This window comes from Trichomycterus rosablanca, chromosome 4, assembly GCF_030014385.1.
Source record: "Trichomycterus rosablanca isolate fTriRos1 chromosome 4, fTriRos1.hap1, whole genome shotgun sequence".
Lineage (NCBI taxonomy): Eukaryota > Metazoa > Chordata > Actinopteri > Siluriformes > Trichomycteridae > Trichomycterus > Trichomycterus rosablanca.
Window position 1 is genome coordinate 37,319,217 of NC_085991.1, and position 10,948 is coordinate 37,330,164.

General features: G+C 36.8%; 1 long non-coding RNA gene across 3 annotated transcripts; it reads left to right on the forward strand.

Annotated features, from left to right (window-relative positions):
- Positions 1–6,743: 6,743 nt before the first annotated feature.
- Positions 6,744–10,273, forward strand: LOC134311637 (uncharacterized). 3 transcript variants are annotated; one of them, XR_010011460.1, is made up of 8 exons: positions 6,744–6,854; positions 7,604–7,728; positions 7,883–8,017; positions 8,556–8,663; positions 9,032–9,195; positions 9,646–9,694; positions 9,774–9,850; positions 10,050–10,273. It is a non-coding gene; the product is annotated as an uncharacterized LOC134311637 (long non-coding RNA). The 3 variants fall into 3 exon arrangements; XR_010011459.1 differs by having other exon boundaries at positions 9,113–9,195; XR_010011461.1 differs by having other exon boundaries at positions 7,883–8,003; positions 9,113–9,195.
- The last annotated feature ends 675 nt before the right edge of the window (positions 10,274–10,948 follow it).

Below are 10,948 nucleotides of genomic sequence, written 5' to 3' on the forward strand. Positions count from 1 at the left end.
AGTGGGAGGTGATCTGTAATAGTTTGGCTCCAAGTCCAGGGTATATTCCTGTTTTGTGGTCTGGTTAGTTGCCCCAAAACCCACTGCAACAATGACTAAAATGAAATGTTTAGTAAAATAACAATGTTCTGGAGATCCATGGGCAAACATAAATAATACATTTAGAGGGTGGCGCGGTGGCTAGGTGGGTAGTACTGGCGCCTCACAGCAAGAAGGTCCTGGGTTTGATTTTAAGGTGGAGCATTCTGGGTTCTTTCTTTGTCGAGTTTGCATGTTCTCTGGGAGCTCCCACAGACATGCAAGTGAGGTTAATTGGAGATACAAAATTGTCCATGACTGTGTCTGACATTAAACTTGAACTCATGAATCTTGTGTAACTAGTTGTACCTACCTGTTCTGTCATGAATGTAACCAAAGTGTGAGCCAAACCTCTCTGAGATGCATGTGAATACATGTATACCTAAAGTTTATTAAATTCTAAATATTTGTCTGCTATCTATAAAGAGTGCACAGGAAATTAGATAGAAATAAATGAGACCAAATTTACATGCTTGTTCTCATTCTCTTAAACTGCATAACTAACTTTTTGTGAGGAAAGAATAAAGGTTCAGCAGAGTGCAGGGGGAACCTTTCAGTGCAGCAAGAACACACACTCACACACACACACACACTGCAGTACAATTCTCTGTGACTTCTACATTCCTGGTTTTGCTCGGATTCCAAATCACTTGATTTTGGCAGGGTCTGGAGACTATTACTGATGGCATCATGGGGCCCAGGTGAGGGGCTTTGTACCAGATTTTCTCCCTGCTCCCTCACACTCACACTTTTTCTGCAAAATTTAGTTGTTGTAATTTTCTTTTCCTCATTTGTTTTCCACAATTACTTTCCCTCTTCCCTTTTCCTTGTCTTCTTTCTTTTTCCCTGTTTGTACTTTTTTTGTTCTTTCTTTTTTGTACACTTATAGTGTTGCTGCCTTTTTGCCTGCTTTGTTCTTCCTTCTTTATTTTTTTTATTTTTATTTTTATTTTTTTAAATTTAGCACGTCCAATTTCGTCCCATCTATCATCCTCTCATTAGTGCAGATTCCTGCTCCTGATTGGGGCTGACGAGGCCGTTCCACGCCTCCTCCGAAACGCGCACAGCCAATCGACCGTCTTATCACCCACACTTGACGAGTGTAGCGTGGCAGAGTACTGTGCACGGAGGATCACACACTCCGCCACACCCCCTCCCGTCTCCATACAGGCGCCACCAACCAGCCAGCAGAGGGCGCAACCGCCCCGTTCCTGAGAGAGCATCCCCTACGGTCTCAAGTATTCGAATAGTTCTTAGTTTTTTTTTACTTGTTTGCATGCAAATACAGGTCACATAATCTAATATTTTATTCATTTATTTATTTATTTCTATTTTATTTATGCATTTTCTCCCATTTTCTCCCAATTTGGCGTAGTTTGTGTTCCGCTGCTGGGGGATCCCTGATTGCAGTCGAGGTGGGTATATTGCTGCTCACGCCTCCTCCTCAGCCCTTAGCTGAACCCTTTTTCACCTATGCACAGGCACCTCTCTATCTGCCAGTCAGGGTCCTTACACAGCTTTTGCAGACCCCACACACATAGTTCGGTCGTCCCGCCCCTTAGCAGAAATGTGTCTGCCGCAGGCACTGCCAATTATGCCCGCTAGATGGCACCCAACCGACCGGTGGCAACGACGAGTTTCGAACCGAGGATTTCAGAATCTCGGTGCTGGTGTGCTAGCGGAATATCGCCACCTGGGCACATCATGACTAATATTTTGGAACTATTTATTTATTTTGCACTATTTATAGCACTATTTATTTCATACTAGCTCAAAACTCAACATTTTAAATGTTTTCCAGCAAAAAAAGTGTGTTGTGTTTTTAACCATTAGGTAAAAAATCTGAAATGTCAAGGTACATTCTAACTTTTCTAAGAGTTTGATTCCCTCTGTGTGAAGTTTGCATGTTCTCCCCATGTCTGCGTGGGTTTCCTTCCACAGTCCAAAGACATACAAGTAAGGTTAATTGGAGATATAAAATTGTCCATGACTTGAACTGATGAATCTTGTGTAACCAGTAAATACCTGTGAATCAGCCCCGGTTCTGGACTGCTTTGCTTGGGGGGGCAGTAAAACCTAATGAGGGGGCATGTTGATAGTCATGTTTTTGAAGCCAGAAATATATTCAAGGCTTGATTTGTGCATGAATGATGACAGCCAAGCTATTGATACTGGCTTAAAGTGATGTATGAGGTAAAGAAATAAAAATGCATGTTTTCGAACTTAAACTTAAAACCCAATGATTAAAAAATACATGTTGATTATGTAAATGGAGAAAAAAGATTATCTAATTGTATTTCATTTTAATACGCCCCCTTAATTAAATTGCCATTACTAATAGAACAACTCTATTTCTTGAAAGGCTTTAATACAAATTTAAGTCAAAGCTGACAAATGTACCTACACACAGACTGAGAATATTCAAACGTGGAAATAGGAATGAGTGAGAATATTTAAATTATTGGGAAATTAAAATATAAAGAAAACAAAAGAATACTAATTCTGTAAAAAAAAAGTGTTTACCAGTATACCTGCCTCTCGCTCACACTAACAGAACATATACTGCCGAACTGAACTGTTTGGGGCAGTCTGCCGATTTTTATATGACTCAAAGAGCCAATCAGGAATAAGCAAGGAAATATCTTCACACTATAAAACTAAATGCATTTTTGTGATTGGTTCAGAGATAATTTTAAAAATAGCCGTTGCTTGCATTGTGCTTGGGGGGGCAAAGACACAATTTGGGGGGGCAATGCCCCCCTCAGCCCCCCCCTAGCACCGGCCCTGCTGTGAATGTTACCAAAGTTAAAATGTGACGTTAAAAATCCTAATAAAATAAATAAATATTTTTGCTAACCTTTTTTCTTTTTTGTTTCTTTACTTTATTGCTTTCTTACTTCAGTCATTCTTAATTTCTGTGCTTACTTCTCTTAGTCCTTCTTGCACTGCTTTTCCTATCTTTATTTATTTTATTTACCTTTTTGATTGCTTACTTGCTTGCTTTTCCTCAAACTGTTTAATTATGGCATCTCTAAAGTATTCCAATCAGATTTCTTAATCTACATCTGTCAGCATAGGCTTGTCCTCTTTTCCCTTTGCCTCAGACAGGAAGTGAGAGAATCAGCTGACAGGAACAGCACTACATAGATCTCTTGTTATACTGTGTGTACTGTACATCAAACCAGGAACTGAACTGGCTTCAATCCCAAACACACCTCAAATCCTTCCTGTATTGTATACCACCCTTCCGCTTTCTAATAGGCAACACCCATGATGGAGTTAGAGTCTGGGACATGTCGTACTCACTAAAATAAATCAATCAGTATGTACATGTGTGAAAAATATTATTGGTACATCAATGAGGTCCAAGGATCTATTTTTAACCTATGGCTGTTCTTCCTTAAAAAAAAGGCATGACTATTATGTATGAAACTACACATGTATGATTGCATATGCATGTCTGCTTCTGCTGTGTGTGCCTTGGCTTTCCACTCTTGGCTTTCCTGTGACAAATCTCAACCTTCCTAAAGGCACACCCACACAATCAGGCACGTACACACATTCACACCATAACCCAAGTTGAATTCTCAAAACATTAATGAGGTTACTAAAGACAGCCTTCAGAATGGATTTATGACCATCCTAAATTAGAATTGCTTTGTGACTGCTAGTTACCTTTCACACAAATCATACACAAAATATGGATAGCATGTTGTAAGGTAGATTAGCATAACTTTGGGTTAAAACTTCAGCTGTTTAATCTCCAATGTAGGCCAATGGAAAGTAGGCCCAAAAGCCATTTTACCATATATTATGTCTGTGTTTTAAACAAAAATTGAGACAAATGAAATGATGTAAGGGTCAAATATAAAATACAAATTTGTCATAATTATGCTGTTTTGCACAACAGATTTTGACAAGGCCGCTGTTTCTTTTCAGTCATACAGATATTGCTTTTATATTGGGAATCACTGTCCTGCTGCATACCCACACCATTATGCTACAATGGACATTTTTGACTATTAGTATAATGCTCTTACTTTTTCTTGTTGTCTCTGAGGCCTATGTGACATTTTCATGATAGCAGTCACTGTGGTTTCGTGTCTTAGCAAGACTCACAGTGACATTATTTTTCAGTGTACTGTATATTGCTTCATGGTGTTCTTAAAAAACCTTTAATGTAAACTTTGATGGTAAGATCTTTAGTATTTACTAAACTGGCATAGCAATTACTTTGAATTACTGGTTGTCTGAGAATACAATTATCTTTTTCATGTTTTTGTAATAACTTGATGATTTTGTATAGTTTTTATTCTTAAATTAATCTATTGTTTAATAACATACTTGGTGTTTTAATTTTAATTAATTATCATTTAATTAATTGAATTTTTAATTTTAAATAGTTTTAATTGGTGCTTTTCATCTTGTGCAATATTATATTTCACTTTCATTCTCTAAAATCATTCATAAAATATATGCAACAAGAGAAGCAATGAGAAAGGCAGGAAATTGCTTTTCTCACCCCAGTACACTGCAGTTCACCCCATTCACTACAACACTGACTAACTTTGTCTGTAGCATTAATGTTTCTTTCCACCAAGCTGCAAAAAATAAATAGTTTAAAATATATAATAATATTTTTTCGGTGTTGGTAAAGTTTATAAATGTGTGGGCTGAATTATACAGAACAACTTTATTTGTTACGTGGGTCATTGTAAGCTTTGTGGGGACAAGGTTTTACTGAAAATGTGCATATGTCTGCAAACAAAATGAATGACTACACTAAATATCTTGTAACACCAACCCACCTTCCCATCAGTGCTTTTCAGTCTAAAGAGGGTGTAAAAAAGGATGAAAAAGAGCTTTCAAGAAAAATAAAGCATGCATTTGGAGTGCACTCTAAACCCCTGCAGAAGAAAAATAATAAATCAGTACAGTTTAGTTTATCCACCACAGCAGTGAACAGCAAGAACTCCTTGATGCAATTGCATCTAAGGTTTCCTTCACAGCAGACTCCTGTGAAAAAGTGATACCAGTTATCATTTGTTGTAGTGTGCATAAGGATCTTCGCCGAGGCCGTCTTACCATGTTAAACAAAGACTTTTACCAATCCTATTTTTTTATTTATAATGCAATGATATATCCCATTTGTGCCTAAGATGTTGATTATGATGGGAAACAGTGGTCCTGAGTCTTGGAGGCCCACAGTTCCAAAAGCATAAACCTGAGCTTTGTATTTTTATTTCCACTGAAAACTACATTAGTAATTCCTTGGTTATTTATCTTGATTATTTAAATCTAATATTTAATTCAATTCAACTTTATTGTCATTTTACCCTGAGGTGGTTCCTTACCCTGAGGTGGTTCTTATACCCTGAGGTGGTTCTTTACCCTGAGGTGGTTTTTATGGAAACCTGTTTACCCACTCGAAGTTGAATCCTGCAAGTCAAGACTGCCGTGCCAACAATGCTGCTCCTGCTAGATGTGACGGATAACTGGTGTGTTTGCACAAAAAAGGTCAAGAACTCGATACGGACTTCATCACAGACTGTACTGAATAATAAATAAAAAAAAAAACTTATTTTTTGCTAGTTATAACTTTTAGTTTAATTTAATTTTGTGTATGTATTTATTTAAATTATCCTCCAGGCCACCCAAGGGGGATGAAGGTCCCTGTTGAGTCTGGTTCCTCTCAAGGTTTCTTCCTGTAATTTTTAGGGGAGTTTGTTCTTGCCAGTGTTGCCCCTGGCTTGCTCAACAGGAGGTTTTTGGTCTGTTGGTCCTGGATTCAGTAAAGTTGCTTTGAGACAATGTCTATTGAAAAAAGCGCTATATAAATAAATTTGATTTGACTAATGTTTGATCCCTGAGTGCTAAAAACTGTATAATCCATAAAGATCCATTTTTGACCAAATGCAACCTACTTATAAATTACATTTACTGGATTTGAGGTGCAATCATTTTTGGTATCCTTACAGGCCAACTACAAAAATCAGATTTGTAGATTTTGTGTGTACTTTTATCAGTCATAATGGTTATCTTTTTGCAAACGCAATTTCCCAAGTTGGGACATTTTGTAAAATGCAGTAAAAAAAAAGAATGTGTGATTTGTTCATTCTCTTAAACCTTTATTTAATTGACAAAAGTCCAACTAACCAACTGTATTTTGTAAATATAAACAAACTTTGAATTAGATATCTGCAACACACTCAAAAAGTAATTACTTAGAAGGTCAGCAATATTTAGGATAACTCATTACACTTAAAACAGATGTTGAACGCTGGAGAATTTAGTTCCTAACGTTATCATGTATAAATGGCGCCCCACTCTGGATGCTTCCCGAGGTGCCTGTCTACGCCCTGGTCTTGATGCAGATCATGTTTTGTTCTGCTGTGTAACTTTGTTGCCTCTCAAGTTTGTTTTTCTCCACACAAACTAAATAAACGTATAAATTAATTTACATTTTAATGCATTTTAATACATTTTAATGCATTATTACGCTGAACGGTTCACTGCAGTGGGCTGCATCTCTGATCAGATCTGTACTTTAAGAAATGAATGTGCACCTGTCAGCCAATCAGAAGGGAGGATTTTTAGCATCACGTGCTATAATGAGAACGGCATGTGGACGGTGGCATGTCCCATGAAGACGTCATCAGTCAGGATGTGAAAGCTTCAGATACAGAAGTGCTTCAGTTCATCTCACAAGCTCTCTGTGCTCTCTGATAGACAAAATACGTGGATATATTAGGAATTTTACACTTAAAAGTTCTCAGGTTAACATTTGTTATCTAGTTTGTTACATTTATTAATTTAAAGTAATATTTTAATATTTTATTCGTTAATTTCTAGCGTTTGTCTATTAGCATAAACGCTTTAAGCGCATTTCAGAGCAGAAATCTAGCTGATACCTTAAACTATTTAATTATTTGAACTAAAATGTATCAGTATAACTTTAAATGTGCGAATATTTAACTCGAATTTAAAACCTCAATTTCCATCTTTTTTATGGTTTCAAATACCGGCGTTTGTAAAAGACCTCAAGATAACAGTGTGCCGTACACTTTTGTGCAACTATCCCAATTATCTTAAAAACTGTTTGAGGATCTTAAGCTGCGTTTTCAATATTCACTGTCTTTATTTTGAGTTTAAACACCTTATTAACAAGCAGAGCTATTTGGTTAAATTTAGTCTTCAATACCGGCGTTTGTAAAATACGAACTTGACAAAAGGCAAGGTCTCAAGTACAGCATTACAAATGAAGTTATCTGGAGCCTTATAAGATAAAAAAAATAACTTTTCTACTTTTGTCCTACTCATTCTGTAAAATACTTATTAATGCATTTTGCTTGCAAGACTGCCCCCATCACCCCCCCCCCCCCCCCCCCCCCCCCCTTCCACCCACTACCATCCTCAAAAGTTTCAAAGCTCATTTTAATCAGAGAGTAATTAATTAATGGTGCCAAAACAATTCTATGTATGTTCATATGGGGGAACAGTAATTTGTTTTCGTGTTTTCTTATAGAAAATGTGTGCCCGGTCCTCACAGGCTAAAGAGCTTATAAATCGGTCAACAAAGTTCTACTGCACTAGTTAAAACGCCAGTTTTGTTTTGAACAAGACTTTCGAGCACCTGCCAATACTCCTGAAGTAAGTATTCTCTGTTCTATAAAGAGCAGTGAGGTGATCCTATGACAGTCTAAACAGATTTTGCTACAGCTTTGCAATGAACTGGAACATCAACAGTGTTTTCCTTAATATCCGTGCAAATGCCCTTTTAAATTTATTTCTGTGTTATTTAAAGGAGATGTCTTCTCGTTCTCCATCGGCGGATGGAGTGGTCTTAGTGACCAACATGGAAAACTACTTGCAACTGCACCAGTTAAAACCCCGGCCTCTTCTCATACCTGCAGTTCGTGAAGTCGGTAATACTCTGGAAGTTAGTACACTTTGTTACATAGAGCTTACTTATTTGATCCTGTTGCAGTCTGAGTAACTCTTACCTTTTAACCTGATTGAAGAACTTTTCCATAAATGTACTGTGCCTTTAATTTTAAGTCACAAGTAACTTCAACTTCCTTTAAATTCAAAGCACACAACTGCAATTTACCTTTACTTGCTTTATAAATTACATAAAGCCTGATTGTCCAAACATCTATACTCACTGTGCTGGTAATATAAATACATAAGTCCTCTTCCAGGAAGAGCCCTCCAGTTGCTTCTAACATTTTCATTAGTGCCCTAAGAGTGGAAAGGGCAATTCTCAAGTGCTGAGCTATTATCTTGTAGCTATTTCCTAACTCATGCAGCTGAACAACCTTTTTGTCACACATCATTGCTGTATTTGCTGATCTTTCTTATAGTAATGACCAACAAGCACATGGTCTGGTGTTTGGCCATTTAGTGTATCTGTATATTTCCCAGAATAGACAGCTATGGTGTTTAAATGACTTGTATTTGTTTTTGTTTCCTTAAAGGGGATATTGGTGCCACGGCCTAACACTTCTTTCAAAATGATTAACAGCCAGTGTGAACCCCTACCTTCCTTAAAACCAGCCAAATGTGTACCCATTAAAACTCCTAAAGTAAGTACAGTTTGTTTAATAGAAATTACTTAGCAGTCTGATTTTGATGTAAAAACACATGTTTTGAGTATATACATCTGTTTGGAGACTATAGTTAGATTATTTTGCTCCTTTGCAAGTTTATTGTAACAGCTGTCATAGGTCATATTAAAAATTAGATTGGATTAGCAGAGGTGAGCTACTACAGAGTAAATGAGTAGGCTGATATTGTTTTTTATTACTTCAATTATTAGTTTTATAAGTTTGTAATCATATTCAACTCTGTGAATTTAATCTTACACTTCATTTATACAATAAAAGGTCAGTTGAATTGTTGAGCTGCTATGTAGTTTCAGTTGGTTAATGATGAACTGGGGTATAATTTACAGTACATCTAACCAGTAATGTTGAAACTCTTTGCTGACTTGCCCTGTTCTGGACTTGTCTCCTGGACAAACCACTGCACAAAGCTCTGCAAAGGCAAGGAGAGATGTAAAGTACATCAAGAATACCTTGGCAGAACATAACACTTACCATACTGACCAGAGTGATGGTAAGTCAGTATTGGATTTAAAACACTATTAGCTTAAAATGACTCCTTTATTGGATTTTTCGACACTGTTTTTCGTTGACTGTAAAAGATCACAACACTGTTAACAAGCAAACATTTCTGACCTGTAAACTAAAGCATGTTAGTCTGACCTTTAATTGTTAATGTTAACAAACTTGCATTAGGGCCTATTTAGCAATTTATAAACACCATTTTGTAAAATGCAATAAAAACAAGAATCAAGCATTTTGAATGCGATGTCTGCAATACTCTCAGAAAAAGTTGAACAACGACACAATAGGAGTACTAAATACTGTATAGGAGCATTATAAATTAAAAATAATGGTCTACAGTAATCACCCATACACCCATATGAATGATCTACTAAATGCTCCTGTGTCATTTGCTTGTGTTCTTAAAGGGCTGTCAATAAAGAATATTCATTTTTTTCAGTCAAGCAGAAGTCCTTGATGCTCAGAGAGCCTTACTGCCCCATGCTCAGGTAATTTTCTGCACATTCACACCCAATGTTAGGATTTATTTATCTGGTACTCTCATGTTTTTTTCTTTTTTGTCTGCAGGTCTCAGCTGTCATTCTCTTATTACCCACCTTGCACTCTACAGAATGGCAGGGGGTACCGAGTCAGCCAACCAAGAGGTAACAATATGACTTTGTGTTGATTCAAAAAATAAGATGATGACTGATATTTAAATCAAGAGCAGAGCTACAGATCTCTCACACACATTAGCACCACTTAAAGTAAATTCCTGTGCTGTGCTGAAACCTAATGCAGAAAATTGGCATGTGGGGTCGGAATACTGTCTAAATTCACTGTATGAAGCTTCTTTCTCCACAGAATGCTAACTGCTTTGGGCCTTGGGTGAATGTCTCTCCTACTGTGTCTGAACTTACCCTACCTTCTGTGTTCAAACACACCTGTTAGCCTGGGATTTGGAAGATCATCGGTGTATAGAAACACCCACCCTCTAAGAGCACACAGTAACCAATATTCAGCCATGTTGTTGATAATTTGTGTGTATTTAATGTCAATGTTCTTGAAATAAAATTCTCCCTAAATTACACAGTGTCATTTTTTTATATTTTATCTAAAGTATCATAATTAACTGTGATGATAGTGCATAAGCATTAACTAAAGATGCAAGTTGGGGACAAAAGGAAAAAATACAATGTTGTGTTTGAATTCATACGATTCACAGTTGCAATTTGACTTAGTGCTCCTGTCTGCTCCAGTGGCACCCTTAATAAATGTGTGTAAAGCATAAAATAAAATGTTTTGTTAATTAATAAATACATATTTCCTTGTTGTGGCTGTTAGCATATACATAATAAGACATGCAACCTGTAGCCACTGTTCTAATTTAGTCATAGCACTAAGCAACAAATTCCCTGAATAGTTACTTATATTCTGCCAAGTTACCATTTATAAACAAACAGTATATTTAAATGTTCAGCAAAACCCACAATACACTTGCTAAAGTATAAGAAATATTTTACCTCCATGACCTCTCAGCATGGTGCTCAGCTCTAGATGGAAATATTTCACTGTTGTTAAAGTTTTGAACCATTGATATTTTGTAGGAAACAGTTTGCATATAGCATCTTACTTAGGATTAAACCAACAGTGATGATCTTAAACCAGCAACAGGTCAGTATTTGTGCCTGTTCACCTTGGGGGCACCAAGGCCGTCCTGTGTGTTAGCCCCTGCAAGACACATTAAAGCTTTTTTTGAATTG